Genomic DNA, 24,295 nt, shown 5'->3' on the forward strand with positions numbered 1-24,295 from the left:
GATTGTAGAGCCCTCAGAACAATGCCTGAGATGGAAGAGACCTTTATAAGTATGGCTGTTACATATAAACATGGCTATTATAAAATGTATGTATTATATAATTTTATTATATATATGTATATACATATTTTTTCTTTTTGCATGGGCAGGCACCGGGAATTGAACTCGGGTCTCCCCGCATGGCAGGCAAGAATTCTGCCACTGAGCTACCATCACACCATCCCAAATTATATATTTTTACATGCTGTCTGTTCCCCTTCCTTTTGTTCTCCCACTTTCTTTTCTTCCTATATCAGTATAGTTTTGGAAACAAGCCATAAACTTTTGGCCATTAGAAATGGTCTAAAAATTGATTTCACCTCAGGACATATCCCAAGTCATATTTCTTAATTTATCTTCTACTGACTTAAAAGGGTTTCAAATCCCTAGGTTTGTGTCAGTCCCTTTTATGCTATTCTAACTGAAATTATACTGCTACTACTTATAGGCAGAATGTAATTACTTCTGCTGGCATTTGGATTTTACTATAGGCTAACCCACTGTTGCATGCCTTTCTGTAGTTCCAACCTCTCTTTCTCCCCCTCTGTCCCCACCCCACTTCCTGCCCTTCTTCTCCAATCTTTAGTCACGTGCCTTAGTAACTTGGGTCTTGCACTCTCATAGGTTATTAGTATTCCTAAACTGCGCATGCGCAAAATTGTATAACAACTTATGAATATGTAAACCTCCCGCCGTCTCGCCACCTCCCCTCCGCGTATGGGGGTCCTCGCTCCCTCCTGTCCCCGCCTTCGCCACGCCCCTTATTGTCTTGTACCCATATAAGTTGAGCCCCTTCGGCCTGCGAGGAGGCTCCTCGGGATTTGCCTACCGAGCGTGCCCCTGTAGAGAGTTCCTGCGAATAAACTATGCTCTTGCTGTTAACCCCCTTTGCGTGGTTGTCGGTGGCTCTCGGCACCGTCCTTCGGGTGATGGTCTCGCCCCATACTTCTCCCTGAAGCGGTCTCCGGGGAAGGTTCCCCTCCATTCGAATGAAGAGCACCTAGGCGGGTCCGCGGAAGGCAAGCCGCAGGACCTCCACCCGAAGCGGGATCCCCGCAACCCACTAAAAATTACATGACCCTTTCAATGACTATATCCTCTTTTAAAAAAAAAAAATCAGCAAGGATGAGAAGATTAGGGCAACTCTCTACAATGCACACAGAGAAAGGTACCATCTGTGTGGTCTCTTTTATAGGGTGAGATCTGCCATTTCTTTAGATGTTGTGTTGCTAGGATATTCAAACCATTGCTGTATCATGCAATGAAAGCCTAGAAAAGTGCTTTGCCCTTAAATTAAATGAATTGTCTAAATAATAGATAAAATAACTCCAGGAAAATATTTGACTATGTAATCTTTTGTGGAGACAGTAAACTGTAAGCTAATAAATTACCATTGTTTAAGCCAACACATTTCATAGTATTTGCTGGAGCAACCTAGAAAACTAACATACTGTATTGTAGGTCAAAGGGATTGTTTTTTGGTTCAGTTTTGTATTTCCAGTAATGCCAGCAGAGTGCCTGCAACATAATAAGTATTTAATAAATGTAATTAATTTTTATTCATTAATAAAACTTATATGCTGCTTATGATATACATTATAAGCATAACACCAAGGCGAGAAAGTTAATGGAAATTATTGATATGCTTGATGAAATAAAAATTCAGAATATATAGTAAAATTAAAACAAAAGAGAAATTGTAAAATGTATGAGTTAAATGATAAAAAGTAATTCTAAATATATAGGGTAAATCATAAAAAGTCAAAAGAAAAGGTTCATAATCTTAAAAAAAAGTTATACAAGAACAGGTAATTAACACACATACAAAAGTAGACAAATGACAAGTTAGGACAGACACACCCCATTGCCAAGTTAAATAAAATAATCATGACCCCTTTTTTGTCTGTTCATATTATAAAATATTTGAACAATAAGGATTCCTAGAAGCATCCTGAATACTCATAAATAAGAAACTTAAATAATGTGCATCCATCCCATGAATTATATAACATAAAAAAGATTAAAAATTCTATGCAGCACACAAAAGCATTGAAAAGAATGAAGCACAGCTATATGCCTGTATGCAAAGAAAGGTTGGCAACACATGTTAAGTGATAGACGTTCAGAATAAGTGGTAACCTGCTTCCATTTTGGTAAAAAAATGTATACATGTATGTATGTGTATATATGTGCACCCACATTTACATATCTATGCATATGCATATATACATACACATGTACACACATTTATGTGTGTATGTACACTTATATGCATGCATTTGTTTAGAAAATTCCTGGATGAATATCTAAGAAACTTTCTGACAGTGATTACAGACTGGAGGTATGAAGTAGGTGAGAGGCTCACTCAGTTCAGATTTCCTTTTAAATCAAGATAATGCGTTATGTTGAATAGAAATCATTTTATTTGTAAGAAGATGGTGTCTTAAAGTGCAGATGGATGGGCTCTCTCTCATGCTCTACTATTGTACACTACAATTTTTTGCCAGTTGACTTGGTGAAGCATTTCAAAGTTTTAAAATGGGTTTATTCTTTGAATGAAAAATACTTCTCTTGGGTAATTATTTTGAGAAAATATCAGCAAAAATACCTATACAGAGACTCACTTTAATATTATTTATAATAGTGGAAACTTGGAAGCAATCATCGTTGTGTCTTGATTTGGCTTATTCAAAGGGGATTTATTTTGATTAAATAAATAAATTGGTTTATTCAAAGGGGATTTATGAAGTTACAAATTTACAGTCCTAGGGCCATGGAAATGTCCAAATTGAGGCATCCAGAGAAAGATATCTTGACTCTGAAGAAAGGCCAGTGTTCAGGGTTTCTCCATCACATGGGAATGTACATAGCAAGGGACATGGTGATGTCTGCTATTCTATCCCAGCTGCTGGATTCAAACTGCTATCTCAGCTCCTGTTTCCAGTGGCTTTCACTCTAAGCATCTGTGGGTCCTCACTTAGCTTCTCTGGGTTTCATCTCGTAGCTTAGCATCTCTAAATGTCTGTGTCTTGGTTTCAGTTAAAGATATATGACATGATATGACAAAATACGAAGCAGTCAGTAAAAATCAGGTTGTAAAAGATACTTACACCATTGACTTCAAGGTAAAATGTTTACAGTGCAAATTATCTAGTGTACGGTATGACTTCAATTATGTTGAAATATATATTTAACAATAGAAACACTAGAGGGATACATATGAAGGTTTATAGTGTTTATCTTTGGGTAATTGCATTATGGATTTTTTGTCAGTATATTCTAAATGTTCTGTAAAGGACATGCTTTATTTTATCATTAAAATAACTATATTACATAAGATGTTTTAATTTTAGAAATATTACAAAATACAGCTAATCAGACAGAACTGGTTGGTGTTTAAGAGTTTACATATGTTCCTTTAGAAATCGTTGTTACTGTATTTTTGGTAGGGATTATATTATCACTTTTCTATACTGTTTTGATATACTAATCAATGTATCATGAACACATATACATGTCAATGCACATTCTTTTATAGCATAATGTCTAATATGAAGTTTTGCTCCATTATGTGGATTACCTTATTTTATTTGTAACTGTTATATAATATTGGCTATATCAGTTGCTTACAAATATTTACTATTATAATACTACAAGAATATATTTTTAGTCAAATACATTCACAAATGTATTATTTCCCAAAAAGAAAATTCTATAAGTAATGTTGATATTTCAAAGGGTGAGTACAATTTTAAGATGTCTGATTGATACTGTCCAATTGAACCAGAACTCTTAGAGCAAGTTACATACTCAAGTGTGGTTTTGCTTTTTCCCAAACAGGTCTTACTTCTGTAACTAAGGAAAACATGATATTGTGCATCCCATTGGTTAAACAGTCATTAGTCCAGCAACCTAACAAAGGTTATACTCTATAGCAATTTATTTTTCCAATGTTTACAAATTCTTGGTAGAAGCCAAATACAGATTGAAAGTTACAAAAATGAATAAGCTTGCATCTCCTCTTCTGAAAAAAGTTTCCTATCTATTATGGGGAGACAGATACACAGTTGGTACATTGTTTTCTGACAGCAAGCAATGGCACAATGTATTTAAAAGGTGTTTTTTATTTATTCCCCTGAATTACAGTGATAACAGTGTAGGTCGGTAGCTCTCTGATCTCAGCTTGTTCATTTGGCAAAGGAACCAGAGAACAAACCAGTCAATATACTGGCCTATATCTCTTATATGGTAAAATATTAATAAATTACTGCACATTTACACAGACACACACCCCTGTGGATTTCATATAAAGCTGAGAGAAATCACAAGCTTTCTTCTTACAATTTTCTGTTGTGAGATCAATTTATTTTCAAGCTGCCATAGTTTTGTAAGCTATGAATGTTGAAAATCGTCAGCCATTTAATAACCAGTTCTTGAAATTCTCTATGTGGAAAGTAGGGAGTAAACAAAATTAAATACAACGTGGCCCCTAATCCCATGGCCCTCATTACAGTTTAGTGAAGAAGAAAAAGCTAGAAAGCTCACATAATCTCAAGGCAGTTAATGTGTTAAACTAGAAAAAAATCAGCAAATTATAGCCAGTTATTCATTCATTATTCATGTAACCTATATATATTGTTACCAGGTGCCAACCTCTGTTTTAATAGAAAAGGAAATAAATAAGAAACAAACAAAACATTGGCCCTATATTCATAGAGAAAGACAGATCAATTTAAGCATATATGTTTTCTTTTTTAAAATGAAATTTTGTGTATTCAAAGAGTATTTATTAAGATACTTAGCTGATTTTAAATATGAGCACTCAGTGTCTTCTGTGTTGTGCAAAACTGTTTCAACTTGGAATATAAAAAAACAGGTGAAAAAATGAGTTTTTAAGTTATATAATAAGTAAATTGGCAGAAATGGAATTTACAGGCTCATTTTCTATTTCTGCTTCATCTGGTGGTAAAGAGAAAATTAATTTATTTTCCTTAGCTGTATAATTTTAAAAGCTATATAATTGGCTATAAATTCCCAAAAATATATAATAAGATTTGGCTATATACTAAAATTTCAAGTTTTGAAGGAGAAAAGGAAGTATCAAAAGAATAGGCTCACAATGTGAACACTACTTTGGCAGCAATCCCCCAAAAATTATGTCTTAGGTTTATCTTTTTTTGTTTATGAAGCTAAAAATGTCTACAAGTTGTTCTCAAATGTCAAAAAGGACATGTTAATGAGCACATTTTAATGACAATGTGGTAAAAACTGTTTAGTTTAGACTTTTTTGTCTTACCCTGCAGTTATTTTTTTTCAATAATACACCACTCAGTGTTGTTGTATAAAGGTCTGTATTAAATATTTATTTATTTTTGAAAAGATAGTACATAGAAAATCTCCGCTTTCCCTGAAAAACAGTTATGCAACTTACTAATTATCATATTACTAAATATGTTATTTTAAAATGTTTTGATGATAATTAAGTGCAGAATAAATATTGTTTAACATTGAATTTTTTGTATATGTTGTTATATATTTATTAAATATATAATTAAATATAACTGCATATATTAGACATATTTCTTTCCTTAACAGAGTCATTAAAGGCTGGTTTGATTTTGCTGCTAAGTGCAGCAAAATTAGTTCCTGGAAACTTGAAATTGAGCATTGTGTACAAATAATTATATTCTGTCTATTCCAATCGCTACTTAAGATGATGTAGAAGAAGAAGGTGCAAGAGGAGAAGAAAATGACATCTGTTTATGAGCTTGCAGGAAATAGTGTATTATGAAAAATTGATTTTTGAAAACTTTTGGTGACAAATTCTACCAGGAATGTTTTTAGTTGACAAAGGGTGGATGTATAACCGTCTTCAGAAATTTTCCAGATTAAGATACAACCATCCTTTATGAACACTTAAAAGTCCAAGAAAATATTAAAACTGTATAATTTGGGGGGGAAGAATGCTCCTAACTGTGAAAATTTTGTTTTCCTTCACAAAAAAAAGTTTGTGAGAATGATGCGCTGGTGAACTGATGCTAATTAAAAAAGTATATAAGCATAAAAATCAACTGAATTAGTGTTGTTTGAAAATGGAGATTCTTGGTTTATTATAATAGGCTACTTCACCTGATTAAAATAGTAGCTTGCATACATTAATGATAAATAGACCCACAGAGTGGTGAAAATAATAAAGTTGTCCAGGAAATTCTACTATATGCAATAAAGTTTGCACATTTCATACATACATTATTGAAAAAAATTCTTGGATATGTTTGAAACATTCTCTGCCTTCTTTTAACTATTTTCCTCAGAAAATCTCAAGATATATTTGTTCTTGTCATAGCTCACCCTTAGTTTCAGAGATGGTGAAAAGTATTTTAGTTTTTTGATAATCTAAGCTATTTGATTACCACACTCCAATCATGTGGGCTGTTTTGAACGGTGGCTCACTACTGGTTGACACAAAAGTTACATTTCATCACCTCAGGAAAATAAGTCACGAGGTTTAGCTATATGAGAGCCTGATAAAAAATGAAAATTTGTAGTTTCACTAATTTTGGCCTTACTTTATTTTTTCCCATTAATTAAGGTCCAAAGTAATATTGCATTTATTACTGACAAGCACTTCAATTTAGGATGATGTTTTCAATATTCATTAACTTCTAAGTAAAAAATTTGTTCACGATTTCAACAGACACAGGAATAAATGGTCTAGGAATGAGGAAGTAGAGCTATTTACTGTATTAGGAAGCTTTGCTGAGTTATGCTGCCATAACGAATAACCTAGTTCCTAGTGACTTACTACAAGAAATTCTTGCACGCAAGTTGGATGGTTGTGGGTTTCGGGACTGCTCTGCTCCATGTGTCCCAATCTTTCTGGAATCCCAGCCAAAAAATCTTATTTCTGGGATGTGATATACCTATGGCAGAGAGAAAGGGTCAATTGCATACATACATGCACCCACATGTGCCAAATTTTAATGAAATACCCTTTTGTGCAACTGATAATGGTGACCTAGCTCAGGCTTTTAAGAAAAATAAAATTATAAATGAGATCAGATGGTGATAGAAGTATTGCAAGGGGAAGGTTTGAATATGGCCAAACTAAGCTATTAATAGATGGTAGAAAAATAGATAGAAGAAAGAGATTTGATAAACATTTCTGAAGAAGAATTAATAGTACATGGGCCTCAGATGATATTTTCTAACCCAGTGCTTTTTTGTTTTGTTTTGTTTTGTTGCCTGGACAGGCACCAGGAATAGAACCTGGGTTTCCAGCATGGCAGGTGAGAACTCTGCCTGCTGAGCTACCATGGCCCACCCTAATCCAGGGGTTTAAATGCCCATTTTATGCTGATGATTTACATTTTACTGCATCAGCCCCATGTCTCTTCACTGAAGATTAGACTCCTAAAATCTGAATTTGGGTACTGTGGTGGTTTGAACTCTTATGCATCTGAGAAAACAACATGTTCTTTTAATCCATTTCTGTAGGTATAGACTTACTGCGGATGGGACCTTCTGATTAGGTTATTTCAATTGAGAGGTGACTCCCCCTCATTCATGGTAAGTCTCAATCTTCTTGTGGGTGTCCTTTATAAGAGGATAAAACAAATACAGAAGTGAAGAGAGACAAAATTGAAAGAAGCTCAGAACCCTAAAGAAACTAAGGGAGGATCACAGAAACTCAGAGAGGAAACCTCTGGGACAGAAGATGAAAGCAATGAAACCTGCAGTGAAGGACCAGCAGAACCTGGCCATGTGCTTTCCCACGACACAGAGGTGTCCCAGCTGCTAGCAGCCTGTCTTCAGATTCCAGATATCTGGGCTTGAGTTGTTGCCTCAAGTTAGATATTTTTATGGCCTAAGAACTTTAAATTGTAAGATAATAAATCCCTATTTTAAAGCTAACCCATTTCTCGTATATTGCATTCTGGCAGCTTTAGCAAACTGAAACAGACCAAGAAGTGGGTTGTTTTGTTTTGCAAATACCAAAAATGCTGAAACAACTTTATAAAAGGATAAGGAGAAATTTATGAAACTGCAGTACTTGATAGAAAAGGCCTAGATTGCTTTGAAGAGACTGCTGGCAGAAATTTGGACGCTAAAGTTACTTCCAATAAGGCCTTAGATAAAAATGATAAATGTGCCACTGTCATTGCCAACTGAAAGAAAGGCAATTCTTATTTTAAAGTGGCAGAGAATTTGGGAGAACTGAGTCCTGATGTCAGATAGAAGGCAGAATTTGTATGTGATGAGCTTGTATATTTAGCTGAAAAGATTTCTAAATTAAATATGGAAAGGGCAGCCTGCCTTTCCCCTGCAACTTATAACAAAATGTGAGAGGAAAGGGATAAGCTGAGAACTGAAATCTTGGGTACAAAGAAATCAGAAATTGATGGTTTAGAAAATTATGAGCCTCCAGAAAATAAGTTCTAAGAGAATAGTGGATTTAACCAAATGTGCAACTAGTCAACCATTTCAGCATGAATCAGGATTGGGGATGAAGTTATCCAGAAAGGATTTGTGGAACGTTCTATTGTCTGATATTTGGGACCCTTGCTTGCTGCATGCAAAACTGACAATTTTTTTGCAAGACCTGAATGAACAGAACCACTGCCAGCCTTGACTAAATGGGGCAGATTGAAGGAAAAATGATTTCAAACGCAGAACCATGGAGGAAGAGGTTTGTAGCAATGATGCCTCAGACTGAGAGAGCTGACTCACGTATGATTTTGGAAAGGATGAGTTTTCCCAGGAGCTCACAGAGGGTGGACCTTCCAACCTACTACTGTTGCTGTAGGCTTCAGAGAGAGTGGAGCATGTTTCCCAGGGATTGGGCAGAGTCTGGCTGCCCCACTGCTCTTAGAGGATTGAGCTTATACCCTGGAGATGGCAGAAATTATGGTCACCACCCTGATGCATGAAGAGAGTGGTACCAAGGGCCTGGCCATCTCCCCAATGCTTGATGTTGGAATCTTCATTCCAGTGTTTGGAGAGAGTAGGGCCACTGTACAAGCCCTTGGAGAGGGCGGAGCTGCTGCTCTATCCAGCCCCAAGGACAAAATATCTTTCTATAGATGACTCCCAGTCATTGAAATCTAATGAATTATGCCTTGCAGGTTTTCAGAACTGTTTGGAACTTTTGATCTCTGTTTTCTTCCTCTTTCTCTTATAAAAATGGGAGTGTTCACTCTATGACTGTCCCTCTTTTGTATATTGGCAGCAGATAACTTGTTTTAAGTTTCCACAAGTCCATAGCTGGAGGGGAACTTTGCCTTGGGGACAGACCACACCTGTAACTGATTTTGATGAGACTTTTTACTTAATATTGTTACTGAAATGATTTAAGCCTTCTTAATATTGTGCTGGAATGGATTTTTTTTTCATTTTAAATGGTTTTATTCTCACATTATACAATCCAACCTAAGTCACTAGACATGCTGTCATCACCATAGTCTATATGAAGACATTTCCTTTTCTTCCACAAAGAATCCATTCCTTGCCCACCTCACCTGCTGACATTTAGTTTTGGCATAATATCTTTTTGTTACATTCAGTGGAAGCATATTACAATGTTACTGTGACTATAGACCCTACCTTGCACTGACTGTACTTTTTTCTGTATATCATCCATTTTCAACCCTTTACAATATTGACATTTGTTTGTTCTCCCTCACGCAAAATAATTTTTGCATTGTCCTCTTGAGGCATTCTCAAGTTATATTGTCTTAGCCTTTATCCTCTATCTTTCCTTCTGGTTCCATCCATGCCCCACCCCTTCTCCCTCAATCATATTCACATTTCACTTCATTCAATGTACTTATATTATTGTGCTACAATCAGGTAGTATTGTGCTATGCATTTTTGAATTTTCAAAATCAATCCTGTGGCATGATCTGTGGAATTAATATATTTTATGTATGGAAAGAACATGTCTTTCAGGGGTCCAAAGGGTAGAGTGTGGTGGATTGAATCTGTTATGCTCCCCAGAAAAGGACATATTATTTTAATCCATTCATATGAGCACAGGACTGTTGTGGGTGGGACCTCTTTAGGTAATTTCAGTTGAGATGTGACCCACCTCATTCAGGGTAGGTATTGATCCTCTTGCTAGTGTCATCTATAAGAGTATAAAACACATATATAAAGAGATGAAACTGAGTGATGCTCATAGGGAAAAGCCCCAGAGAAAGTAAGTGAGGATGCTCAGAAGCTCAGACAGGAAGCCACTGGAACCAGAAGCTGTAAACAATGAAACCCAGGAGTAAAGGACCAGCAGAAGAGGTCAGCAGCCTGTCTTTAGAGCCCAAATATTATTTTGTTGATGCCTAGAGTTAGACATTTTAACAACCTAAGAACTATAAAATGTAAATTAATAAATCCCCAGTGTAAAAGCCAATCAATTTCCGATATACTGCATCCTGGCATCTTTAGCAAACTGAAACAGATTTAAGCCATATTAATCAGGGTTCTCTAGAGGAACATAAACAACAGAAGATATCTGTAAATATTATGAGATTTTTATAAGAGTGTCTCACACAACTGGGGAGATGCCTTAGTCCAAAGTCCATAGCACAGGCTGCAAACAGGCAACTCCATGAAGATTTTTAACAAATTCCCCAGGAGAAGCTGGCTGGCTGAAGTCAAGACGAAAGTTCTCTTCTGACTGCTGAAGTCTTAACTTCTTCTTTTAAAGCCTTCAACTGAGTGGATTAAATAGCTCTCATTTCTGAAGACAGTATCCTTAGTTGATTGTAGATGTAATCAGCCATGCATACAATCAATGTACTTATTATTTATGTCCACAGAATGTTCTCGCAGTAACAGATCAGTGCTTGCTTGACCAGACAACTGGGCACTGTTACCTGTCCAAGTTGACACATGAACATAACCATCACAGGTAGCTAATAAGCATCTCATGCTTCTTATATCTAAACAAAGACCCTGATTCCTTGCCCAAGACTCTAACCTAACCTTCTCTATTTCATTTCTACTATTCCCTATCTCAGTAGAAAGACAAAATCATTCATCTAGATGCTGAAACCATGAAACTGGAAGTCCTATCTTGCACAAGTTGGTTACTTAGTCATCTAGTTCTTTGATTCATTTCACCTGCTGATTCAGGTAATGCAACTCAATGAATTCACACAAGCAGGGCTCATTTTGTCAGTAGCCAGTTTGTACTCAGATTGTACCGAGTCACACTTTTTCCCAAGTCTAATGTGCACTCCATTGCATTCAATCTGTTCTCCAGTTGCTGCATTCTGGTTTCTTGATATTCTGAAGGTAGATACAGCCAACTCCTTGGTTTTGCAGGTTCATAAGATTCTCAGCATATTTTCTCTCCTCATCAGATTGGTGAAGAAAATATTTGGCAAGGTTCTTCAAAACTACATTATCAAGGCCAAAGTAGTAAGGTATAAACAGAGCTAAGAGGTGTAGGGCCTCACATCATTCTGGCGGTAGATTGAAACATCCTGCTCTGGCTGTGGTTTTGATACTTCTGCAACAGGACATGGTCTTCATGGCAGGCTGCTGAGGAGATACAGCCACAGGGTCTTAGAACTGTCCAAGGGTGCTGTGAGTGGGTGGGGGAGGGCAGGTTCCCAGCAGCCAGAAGAGAGAGGTGAGCACTGGTTCCGTTCAATCACTGTTGAAGCAAGAAACCACAGCCACTCTCTGCAAAGATGTCTGTCCCCATTCTTATTTTTGAAGTCACAGTTAAAATATCATTTTTGTAGAGATTCTGTCTTTAAACCCTTAATGGAAAATTCCCTCTCTACCACAGATACTCTTTACTACAGTACCTTTTGTTTAAAATTTTCTGGCAACTATGATATTCTGTAATTCTTATCTACTTATATGACCATTCTCCATGAAAATAAAAGTTTCAGTAGATAAAGGATCAGGATTGTCTGTAACTTCATCACCTAATGGATTCTCAGTGATGAATGAATGATGGGCTCTGAGGAAGAGCATGGAATTGAGAATGACTCACAAGACAGGGAGAGGGTGATACAATGATTAGGTAGAAAATGCCAAAAAAAGCAGAGGCCTTGGAAGGGAAATAATTTATCATTTTAAAGCCAATGAGTTTGAGTTGTCTGCAGTACATTTTGTATCATTAAGGCAGGGAAGGTAGAGATATCCATATGGGATCATGAAGTGCATCTCTTAGTCATTGAGAGTATATTGATTCTCTATTGCTGCCCTAACAAATGACCACAAATTTTGTGGCTCAGAAGACCAAAAAATTATGCTCTCACGGTTCTGAAGGTCAGAAGTTTGGAATGACTTGACTAGTTCTGAGTTTCATGAGGACAATATCAAGGTATTGGCTGTCCAATATTTTATTAGGAGGCCCTGGGAAGAAATCAGTTTTTAGCTCATTTAGCTCATTGGCAGAATCCATTTCTTTAGAATTTTAAAACCGAGAACCCCATCTTCTTGCTGTCTCTCAGATGGGTGCTGCTCTAGAAACTTGAAGCCTCTCTCCAGTGCTTGCACATGGACCCCCCACAATTTACAGCCAGCAACACCATGTCGAATCCTTCTCATACTTGGAATCCTTCTGACTTTCCCCTCTGCTGCAGGATTGCGCTGGCCTAGTGTGCTGGTTTGAAAGTATTTTTTACCCAAGAAAAGCCGTGTTTTAAACCTAATCCTAGTTTGTGGAGGTAACTGTTTCTTTTAATCCTAATTGAACACCATAGGTTGGAAACTGTTGATTAGATTATCTCCACAGAGATGTGACATTCCCAATCGTGGGTGTGACTTTTGATTCGATGGAAATATGACTCCACCCATCCAGGTGTGCCTTGTTTAGGTTTACTGGAATTCTTTAAAAGAGGAAACATTTTGGAGAGCGCCAGAAATGAAAGAGCCTACAAAAAGACAGAAGCCTTAAAGCCAAAAGACAGCAAGCTGATAGAAACACCAGAGCAGAACTGACAGGCAGAGAACAGATACATGGATGTTTGGAGATGCCTGGAGCCCAGCAGACATTGCCATTAGGTATTAAACAAGCCAGAACCTGGAGAGAATCAAAGGAAGCAAGAGATGAAAGCCAGCCCCAGAGAAGCAAAGTGATGAACCCCCACGGTAACAGAGGCTGAAAACAATGGAGTCCAGGAGCAAGGGACAAACAGATGCCAGCCATGTGGCTACCCAGCTGACAGAAATGTTTCTGACCCAGAGGCCTTCCTTGAATTAAGATATCTTACCATGGATACCTTAGTTTGGACGTTTTTATAGGCTTAGAGCTGTAAATTCATAACTTATTAAATTCCCCCTTTACAATGCCATTCCTGTTCTGGTATATCACATTCCAGCAGCTAGCGAACCGACACACCTACTCTTCTATCACATGTCTTTAATTGAAACTTCTGCCTTCCTCTCCCATTTTTAAGGGCTCGTGTGATTATCCTGGGCATACCCTGATCATCCAGAATAAACTACCTATTTTAAGGTAATTAGATTAGAAACCTTAATTACACCTGCAAAATCCCTCCACAGCAGTACCTAGATTAGTGTTTAATTGAATAATAGGGGACAGGCGTCTTGGGGAAATATTTTTAGAAGTCTGCACCTCACAGGGGGTATGATAAGATTCTTAAAGAGCATCCCTAGTTAAGGGGCTGTTGAAAGTAGTGGACCAGTAGAAGGATGCTCAACGACCACTTAGATCTATAAGAGAAATACTAGAAGATAATGGTGCCTTTAAGTTAGAGGAGGAAGTGGGTCTATATGTCAGGATGCCACAAAGAGGAAACCTTTGCATTTAGGAACTAAGAAGTCAGTCATGCCTTTGAAAGAGCAATTGCCACAGAGTGGTATAGAAAGGAGCTCTACTGTAGTAGGTGGAGGAATGATTGCAATACCATGAGGTTGGGCAGGAGAGCTTAAAGTATTATCTCCAGAAGATTTATGGGGAAATAAGAGAAAAAGATGAGGCAACAGTCCTGTTACAGTGGGGATAATTGGTGCAACAATAAATTTTGTTCAAGCCGCAGAATCTTGTGCCCTGACAAAAACAGCTTTTAAGATAAAACTGAATCCAGAGGTCTTAATGTATTATTACATTCCATGATTCACAAATATCTAAAGCCACATTAAAATGTATTATGTAAATTATATCTATACAACCTTTGTAGGACAGCTTTTAAAAGACAAATCAGATCACTGTATCAAAATGTAAAGACTGTAGAGAAAGAATTCTTATTGTGCATTAAAAGCCATACAATGATAAACAGTAAAGGCAAATAACAACATAGATGTTAAAAATAAACAATTTTATTATAATGCTAGAAGTGAGATATCAAGTCCATATGAAGTTCTTATGATATTATTTTCAAGCAGATACTTTCTCTCAAAGCTAACCCCTTTGCCTCTTTTTTTTCCTACATTTTTGTTCAAACAGACAAATGACAGTTAGACTCCAGTGGTCCTTCAAAACTTTCAAGGAGGCAAATGAGACTAAAGCAAAAACACGCAAGTGTTCTTGTATGCATTTGCAAGAAATAAATGGGTGCCATCTGTGAGAAGATTTCATTTGCTGCCTAATTAATTCTCCCATGTTCCCTGGTACACCCATGCAAGACCCAGAGATACAACTGGAAAAGGGAACAGATGGCATCTTTTCTAGTTACCTATTGACTACTGTGATCTTCTTGCTAATTAATCTAAATAAAGTACCCATTATTTAATCTTCAACAAAATTTCAACCAGATAAGGTTTGGGGGTGACATTAAGGAAATGTTTTCCTTTACATTTGCATAAATTATCTCAATGTTTACTCTGAGTAGTAAGGGCTGAAACAAGTTCATCTAATCTTCACATCAGTCAAAAGGCATTCCCTGGCATTCTTTCTCAAAATCATCATAAGATAATTGGATCCTAATTTTTTCTCAACTTTCAGGACTCTGATTTGGTGATGATTGTCATAGGTTGTCTGAAAGGATTTTTAAAGTCAATGAAAGGAAACAAAAAACACAACCCAACATATCTTTCCATTAGAAGTTCAAGCAATATTTTGCCACTAAATATGTTCATGTAAACAGCAGCATGATTAAGAAGCCAATTCCCAATTTGTTTTAAGAGTATTAACAAGTGTTAGTTTTTCCTTAAAAGTTACTAATGGAAGTGTTGTTAAAAATATCCTTCACTGGTTTTTACTTTTACATTTTTTATTTTTATTTTGGTATTGTTATGACACTACTGCCAAATCTGCCTTCTTGTCCTCTGAAATCTTCATTTTTAGGAATTTGAAAATTACAGCCCCTGGATTTGGGCAGAGATACTTCAGTTGAAAATAAATTTTGCAGTATTTTTAAGGTAATTTATTAGAGGAAGTACATCTGATACTGTGCTTCAGAATCATGTAAAAATAGTTTGTTTTTTATAACTGAGAAAATAATAACTAATGATTAAGAATTATTAAAGAAAACAAACTCGATTTATCCTTAAGCAGGCATAATTCTTTAACTCTTATAAAGTCATTACCTTAATGGGAAGGTGTTTCATTCTTAAAATAATGTAAAGATGTCTTAGCAGTAAACAATTTGGGTTTCTTTCAGCAATGTAAGATAGTTTTATATTTCCCTAGTCCCAGAACATCTTTAGTAAGTCAGGCAATTTAAATAATGATTTAGATTAACATTATTTTTCCTTGGGAAGTGGCTAATTGGTAAAGAATTGATTCCTTAGAAGTTCCATTTTTTTCTATAATTCAATTACAGCACTTATCATGTTGCTTTGCTATTCATCTTTTTATTTTACATGACTCTTTTGAAAGTCTGGGAGGTTTATTCCAGAAAGTAGAACCTGTATCTGATTTGTCTTCTTATCCCCAGCATCTAGAGATATGCTTGGCACATTTTGGGGGATCAATGAATGATGTCCAGATGAATAAATGATCAAATTTCATCTGGAATAGTGATGATAGTATAATATATTTTACTCAGGAAAAGAATACCAAAGTTGATTATTTGCTGAACTTGAGGAAACCTACAATATTTTCTTAAAAAAAAAAAAGAAAAGAAAATCAAAGACTCATTTTCATGTCAAAATATTTCAGTCTCCCCCCCCCCCCCCCCCCCCCCCCCCCCCCCCCCCCCCCCCCCCCCCCCCCCCCCCCCCCCCCCCCCCCCCGGTTAATGCTTCAGGGCTATAGCAAACCTTAGGGCAGTGATGTGTGACTAAGTTAGCTGGGAATGCTTAGTGGTTGTTTAGAGCATTGCGGTGCAGCGGAGAGGAAGCGTATCATTAGCTCCCTCCATCCCGAGCCGGAATGCTCAGTGGTTGTTTAGAGCATTGCGGTGCAGCGGAGAGGAAGCGTATCATTAGCGTCCTCCATCCCGAGACGGAATGCTCAGTGGTTGTTTAGAGCATTGCGGTGCAGCGGAGAGGAAGCGTATCATTAGCGTCCTCCATCCCGAGCCACTCTGAACACACTTTGGTGCCTCATCTTCCTTTCCTGTCACTTGGATACCATTTGGAATACATTCCAGGCCCTTACTGCCCTCCAACCTAAAACATTTTCCTCTTCTCTTCTCTAGCCCAAAATCAAAGTATGTTTGAGGTTCAGAACTTGCCCGTACTGGATCCTCTATATACTAGGTTTTGATATGGGGAAATAATTGAAGCAACAGTAACGAAAATATCTGCGTAAGAAGATGCCTCTGTATTCTAGTTTAATCAGTCTCCCCAACTTATCCTCAACATCCCTGGTGAATAATATTCTAGGCTCTGCTTGAACCTATTCATCAAGAGGGACTTCGGCACCTTATAAAGTCTATTCTAGTGTGTTCCTGGTGCTCTTCCTAGTACTGGGCTAAAATATATTTCCTTCTAAGTTCTCATGAGATAGTATTATAGGCCCAAGGATAAACCAGCCACATCTAAACGAGTTGGAATTCCTTAAACTTAAGTTCTCTGGCATCCAGGATACCCAAGGAGAAAGTAGGAAGCATTTCTGCAAGAAGACCTTCAGGCAAAGGGGAGATTAGAATTACTAAATAGGCAATAAAACTGATGGGAGAGCCTCCTGAAAATCTCTGACTTCAGCCACACTGAGTTTAAGTTAGAGTGGCATTGTATTTAGGATACAAAAGTGCTTATGGAATTTCAATTTCCCTGTATATGTGATGGAATATATGATCAATTAATTTCCCTGAGAAAAACTGATAATAGTAAAAACCAAACATTAGACCACAAATAGATGAGTAGAGAACTTTTTAATTTAAAAGATTGCTTGGGGGGAATCTATGTAATATAAGATACATTAATTAATGCAAATATTTATGTAATAATATTATATTCTTGGCACTCTCATAGAGATTCTATAGGAGAAGAACATAGTCAATCTGGTCCTGATCACTCCTCATGAAATTTTCTATGTAATAGAGGAAGCAGTGAAACATAAAGAGCTGTATCACAATGTAGGCAGTTGATAAACATTTTACAAGAAAATTGTGGATAAATTGCTGTGGGGGCGGTTACAATTGAAAATGGCTTATTTTCAGTGGTAGGAGATTTGAAAAGTTTTTAAGAAGTGATGATAATTTATGGAAATAGTGAATAATGGGTAAGAAACTACGACCTCCTTGATGAAAAGAACTGTGCCTCTATAGAATTATGTGCTTGAGAATGTCTGAATGCATTAATGAATTAATTGGTACGTGAATGAGTGGTTGGCTGAAATAATGGATTGAGAAACTGATGTAGCAGTAAGGGTATTTCAGGCATAGGCAAAAATCAAAGGCAGATTAACTACTTACAACATGCCAATTATAATGCAGCGCAATAATAATTTTGAATATCATTTAGTGATTATGGCAGGTTAGGCTTTTGCAAAAATTGTATTGAATTACAAAATGAAATGTTAATGTAAGTATTGCCATTATCTTTCTTAAATCAATGGCTTCTTGTCTTCTCATATATATGCGTGTATATATATATATATATATATGTAGGATTGTATATGTTCAGATGGTGTAATGGATTAAATAGTTTCCTCCATAAAGACATCTTCAAGTCATAGTTCTTGATCCTGTGGATGTGAACTCACTTGTCAATAGGATCTTTGAAGATGCTATTGGATAAAATAAGGTCCAATTGGATCAAGGTGAGACTTAATCTAACTTGATTGGAGTCCTCACAAGCAGAGGAATTTTGGCACAGTAGAAGGAGACAGATGGGGCGAGAGATGACCATGTGACAGAAGCAGAGATGAAGTTATGGAATTCTAGCAAGCCAATACCAGCATCCTACAGACTTCAGAGAAACCATTATCTTTCTGACACCTTAATTTTAGACTTCTAGCTCATAAACTGTGATACAATAAATCCCTGTTGTTAGCCAACTAGTCTATGGTACTTTGTTACAGCAGTACCCGCAAACTGAGACAAACCGTAGAGATTTGTAACAACTTAATCTTGGCAATGAGCTAATCACTCTCTTATTGGTTGAGTCATCTAAATTTAAGCTACATTTGATAGGAACTTACTGACAGGAACATTTAGAAGAAATAGGACAATTAACTAAAACTCAACATTAAAAACAGCAATAAAATTCATTGGGTAATTTTTCTATGTGCCAGACATTGATAAAGCTTTTTATGTATTATCATATCTAAACCTCTCAGCCATTCTATCACAAAAAAACTATTCCTATTATTCATATTAAAACTGAGATGCAGAGCACTTGAGTAACTTGCCCAAAGTCACACATTTAGTAATGGTAGAGCTGGGGTTCAAATTCTAGCAGTCCAACTCCAGAGTAATGACTTGGAAATGCAGTATCATAATGGCTGCACATATTTGAGAGGAAATCAGAGCCACTGATTTGAGATGCACTTACATCTTAACTTTGTACTCTTTCCTTCTTATAACATTTATACATAGGTTAAGTAAGGCTACGAGAATATAAGAAACCTAACGTGGGGATTGAGTAAGATGAATATTAAAAAAATTCCATCCATTAATATTTTAAGCAACAGTGTTTCAAAGATACTGGTTTCTTCCTATTTGGGGAGCATAGGATGCCACAAAGCAGAGAGCTCAGAGGTTTGGATTAGTGGTCAACTTGTGATTGCAAGGGAAGAGCCCAAGCACTCTGCTTTCATTTGTCAAGCCCTATGATCAAACAGAATTCTGATCCTGTATTAGGTAGCGGACCCTGCCCACAATACTGCAGCTTCATATTGAGTGCTTTTAGTTGAGCACTGTACAAAGTTTAAAGAAAACTTTTGAGGCTGGTTCATCAAAGAATCTACTCTACTACCCATCAAAGATAAAGGAAATGTAGCATTGAAAATGTCATTGTCTGCTAATTCTGGAGTATGTTTGTGGAAAGAAACTGGTTCTTTGAGTAGTATTTCTATACCTTACTTAAAAAAATCTCTCCAATTAGATATTTTAGAAGATAAAAAATAGAAGAAAATATAATAGCCAATAAAAAGCAAATCTGGCAGTGTCTGACAGGTGGAAAGGGTTCAATAAATATTAATTTTGTTGGTTTGTGGAGGAGGAATAACTCAACTTGATGCTGAGATTGTAAAGTGCTATCTGAAAGCATCATTCCAGATTCCATACTTCCTCAATCCTAAGACATCAATCAAAAGAAGCACAATTATAGATTTTGGGAGGAATAAACCTTATAAAAAATAAGTAGAGGCAGCTCAGTATAAAAGTGTTAAAATATGAAAGTACATGCATGTGGTAATTAGATCAGTTGTCAACTTGGCCAGGTGAAGGCACCTAGTTCTGTTGCTGTGGACATGAGACAATGGTAGGTGAATCTCATCTGTTGCTAATTACATCTGCAGTCGGCTAGGAGGCGTGTCTGCTGCAATGAGTGACGTTTTGACTTAATTGGCTGGTGTTTAAATGAGAGAATGCAATGTAGCACAGCCAAGCAGCTCGGCATTCCTCATCTCAGCACTAGCAGCTCAGCCCAGGCCTTTGGAGATGCAGAAAGAAGTCACCCCGGGGAAAGTTGTTGGAACCCAGGGGCCTGGAGAGAAGACCAGCAGAGACCAACTTGTGCCTTCCACGTAAGAAAGAACCTCGGTGGAAAGTTAGCTGCCTTTCCTCTGAAGAACCAACAAAATAAATCCCCTTTTTATTAAAAGCCAATCCATCTCTGGTGTGTTGCATTCCGGCAGCTAGCAAACTAGAACAATGCATTTTAGAATTGTGCAAATAGGGGGAGACATCTCTGAGCATTCAACTAAATTCCCCCAACTTTGGTTAAGAAATTGTGGTTGGACCTGTGAAGAATAAAAAGATAAATAAGACATGCTCCCAGTCCTAACATTCCAAATCCTCGAATAAATGAAAATATGACCCCACAAAAGCCTGGTGACTATTTCACTTGTGGACTTTTTAAAAAGTCAATTAGTAAAGAAAGTAGGAATTTGTGTCAATTGATGCCCAATTAAATGACAGAAACTCTCTGAAGCAACTGTTTGGGGCTTCAGAGGCCTGGGGGCATTGCACAGCATCTAAGGGAGAGTGAGAAGAAGAGGTGGAGACACTGTAGTACAAAACCATGAGTGAAACGCTCAGTGGGGACTACCTCTCACTCTCAGGGTTCCTACTTTGGTCTAGTTCCTGATGTGCATAGGGATATGGAAACCCTCTTCCCCAAGAATAGGGGGATGCATGGTTGAGTGCAGGTCATGGTTTTGATCAACAAATTAGGATCACTGGATGCTGACTTGGAGACTTGATTTCAGCCTGCCCAGAACAGGAACCACCCACCATTGTGTAAACCATGCCTTGACAGGGGCAAAGATACAGGGTCGCTTTAAGGCTGTGGGGAGGTTTGCTGAAGAGCAACAAATACTGGGAAGGTAAGTGAAGTGCAGTTTCTGGAACCATCAAAAAGGCATTTTGGCATCTTTCCTGACCCTGGGCTCTTTGGAGCTAGTGTGTGCTCACTTTGTGGGTCCCTGGCAATATTCTGACTGGGAAATATTGACTTGAGACACCCATCTCTGGGGTGAGCCTCCTTCCAGAATTTGTCCACCAGGCAAAAGCAGATAGAAGCAATGAAAGGAGAGTTGAAAAAAATCATCAAACAACTGGATCTATTTGATATTTACAGAACACATCAAAGAAAAACAGCAGAGTTCACATTTCTCTCAAACACACAGGAACATTCATCAAGATTGATCATGTTCTGGGACACAAAACATACCTTAATAAATTTAATGTAGCACAAATTATACAAAGAATGCTTTCAGACCATAGTGGAACTGAACAGGAAATCAGTGACAGAAAGGTAAGTGGAAAGACCCTAAACGTTTGGAGATTGAGCAATGCATTTCTGAAAAACACACAAACAAAAGAAAAAGCCTTAAGTGAAATTAGGAATGATGTTGAATTAAATGTACATGAAAATTCAACTTACCAAAATATGTGGAATACAGCGATAGCAGTATTTGGAAGGAAAGTTATGGAATTCAGTGCATTTATTACAAAAAGAAAAAAGGTCCAAATGCATAAGGAAACTAAAGAGAGAAGAACAACGCAAGCCTAAAATGAGCAAAAGTAAAGAAGTCACAAGACTTAAAGCAGAAATCAATTAAATTGAAAACAAAAAAATCAACAGACGATATTGATGAATCCAAAATCTGCTTCTTTGAAAAGATCAATAAAATTGTTTAACCTCCAACAAGTTTAACCAAGAAAAAAAAGAGAGGACACAATGTAACAATATCAGAAATAATCTATTTATCTCACAGACATTAAAGTGATAATAAAGGAATTAATGAATAATTGCATGCCCCCAATTTTAAGAATTTAGATGAAGTGTACCAATTCCTTAAAAGACACAATCTTTCTATACTTACCTAGGGCGAATAGATCATTTTAAAAGCTCTATATCAATACAAAAAATTGAATCAGCAATTAATAACCTTCCAAAACATCAAACAGTAAGTCCAGATGACCTCACTGGTGAATTCTATCAAGCCATTTAAATCACAATTATATCAATATAATATTGAAATATAATTTCTTCCAGAAAATAACAGCAGAGGGAACATTTCCTAATTAATTCTATGAGACCAGCATTACTTAATTTGCAAAGTAGGTAAATTTCTTACAAGAAATGAAAACTACAGTCTAATATTTGTCATAAACATAGATGAAAAATGCTGCATTATATCTTTTAGGAAGCCAAATTTCTGAAAAATGCTGAACAAAACATTAGCAATGAAATCAAACAATGAGAAAAGAATTTGGAAGCTGCCTAAATCTGTGGCCTCTACTTAATCCTCACCTACTTAAGGGTGGCACCTCACCTGCCTGCAGGGCTTTCTCCAAGAAGTAAAGCCGACTCTTCCTAAAGCACTTTGTGAAGTCCCCAGGAAGGTAGAGCCTCTGGTTACTTAACTATACCAGAATTCACACTGTCCAGTGAGTAAATACCTGGTCCATCCTCACTGGGAATCTTGCAAAAAGTCATGTCTGCAATATATCTTTTAGGAAGCCAAATTTCTGAAAAAAATTAAGAAATGATTTTGAAGATCGCTCCCAAGCCCGGCGCCCCACTCCCTGCACCCACCGCCCCACTTCCGTGCCCGGCGCCCAGCTCCCGTGCCCGGCGCCCAGCTCCCGTGCCCACCGCCCCACTCCCAGGCCCGGAGCCTCACCACCGGCGCACTACTCCCCGTGCCCCGCACCCCGCCGCCCGCCCAACGCTATGCCCCGCCGGGTGCTCCCCCACCCGCGCCCGCTACTCCCGACCCCCGTGCTTTGCCACAGCGCGCCTGTCCGGGCTCACCTTGCAGAGCTGGAAGTGCTCGCCTGCAGCGTCTCGGAGATCTTTCGGCGATCTCCGGCGATCTCCGGAGGCCTGGGGGTTCGCGCCGCGCCTGCGCACTCTGCGTGCCTAAGCACTCTGTCCGCCTGCTCCGCCAAGGCCCTGCTGCCGCCCTGTGGCGCAGTGTGTGGATCACGGCAGTTGGCGTCTGTCGTGGCTCCGCGGGCATTGGCGCCGGTAGCTGACCCTCAGAGAGCCGCGGCGGTCCAGTCAGTGGCGGGGCGGTCCAGTCAGCGGCGGAGCGGCCTGGCCCGGGGTCCCGGACGCTTGCGTGGGGCCGGGCGGCCGCGACCGAAGCTGAAGCCGGATGGGGAGCCGGAGCGGAAGCGGCGGGGGCGGCACGGGACCGCCCGCGGCCAGGTGAGCGGGCAGCCGGCGTGGGGCCGCGGTCGCTGCGTTTCCCTTGCGGGTCCGGCGCGCGCCCTGGGGCCGCTGGAACCCTCGGGAGGGGCCTCGCCGAGACCGTGAGGAAATTCAACATCAGGAGAGGGCTGAACGGTCTGACCGCCGGATCGTCCTGGATCATCCTGGATCGTCCTCGGCCGCGCAGCCGCCGCAGCCCGCGCCACCCGGCAGCCGCGAGCCGGAGATCTCCGAGACGCTGCAGGCCGAGCTCTTCCAGCTCTGCAAGGTGAGCCGGGGCAGGCCTGCGTGTGGCGTAGCGGGGAGGGAGGTAGCGGGCGCGGGTGGGGGAGCGCTCGGCAGGGCATCGCTCTGGGCTGCGTCGGGGTGCGGGGCACGGGAAGTAGCGCGGCGCGGGTGGTGAAGCTCCGGGCCTGGGAGTGGGGCGGTGGGTGCGGGGAGTGGGGCGTCGGGCGCGAAAGTGGGGCGGTGGGCGCGGGAGTGGGGCGGCGGAGCGGAGTCAGGGAGCGGGGTTTTAGATATTTCTCTGTGAGGTCTTGGGCCCCATCTGCCTGGCGGGGTCTTCTGAGTTGCTCCAAACACCTGTTAGAGAGGAGGGGGTGCTGGCCTCACCTATCGTGGGCCCCTTTGTCTTCTTTTTATTTTTTATAATATTTTTTACTATGAATATAATGTTTATACAATGAGGAATATATTTTGAAGTAGACTGTAAGAAGTAGTTATCAAACAAGAGTTTGATATGGGTTACAGTTCCTCAGTTTTGGGTTTTCTAGCGACACTAGCGACATAATAGAAATACCAATATAGTGATTTAGCAGTCGTGCTCATTTGTTACATTCTAAATTCTCTGTTATAACACCTCCTTCTCCTTTGACCCTTCTCCCAATCTTTAGGGATATTTGGGCTCTGCTCTTTCTAACTTCATGTTGCAAAGGGGTATCGGCAATGTAAGATAGGTGGATAAAACTAGTTGATGTTCTTGGAGAGGCTTGTCCCTCTGCGTTTCAGGGCTTACCTGGCCTAGGAACCATCTGGAGTTTGTAGGTTTCTAGAAGTA

The 24,295-nt window shown here is 38.8% G+C and overlaps 1 long non-coding RNA gene across 2 annotated transcripts in view; it reads right to left on the reverse strand.

Annotated features, from left to right (window-relative positions):
• LOC143685767 (uncharacterized) overlaps nucleotides 1-23,201 on the reverse strand; it is a 32,161-nt gene extending 8,960 nt beyond the window's left edge. The window contains exons 1-2 of one of the 2 annotated variants that reach the window (XR_013176722.1): nucleotides 22,837-23,201; nucleotides 22,355-22,550 (exon numbers count right to left, since the gene is read on the reverse strand). This is a non-coding gene — a long non-coding RNA (uncharacterized LOC143685767). The remainder of the gene's footprint in view (nucleotides 1-22,354; nucleotides 22,551-22,836) is intronic. The other variant, XR_013176723.1, reaches the window with a different exon arrangement.
• Between the last annotated feature and the right edge of the window lie 1,094 nt (nucleotides 23,202-24,295).

The sequence above is a fragment of the Tamandua tetradactyla genome, chromosome 6 (genome assembly GCF_023851605.1).
Source record: "Tamandua tetradactyla isolate mTamTet1 chromosome 6, mTamTet1.pri, whole genome shotgun sequence".
Classification (NCBI taxonomy): domain Eukaryota; kingdom Metazoa; phylum Chordata; class Mammalia; order Pilosa; family Myrmecophagidae; genus Tamandua; species Tamandua tetradactyla.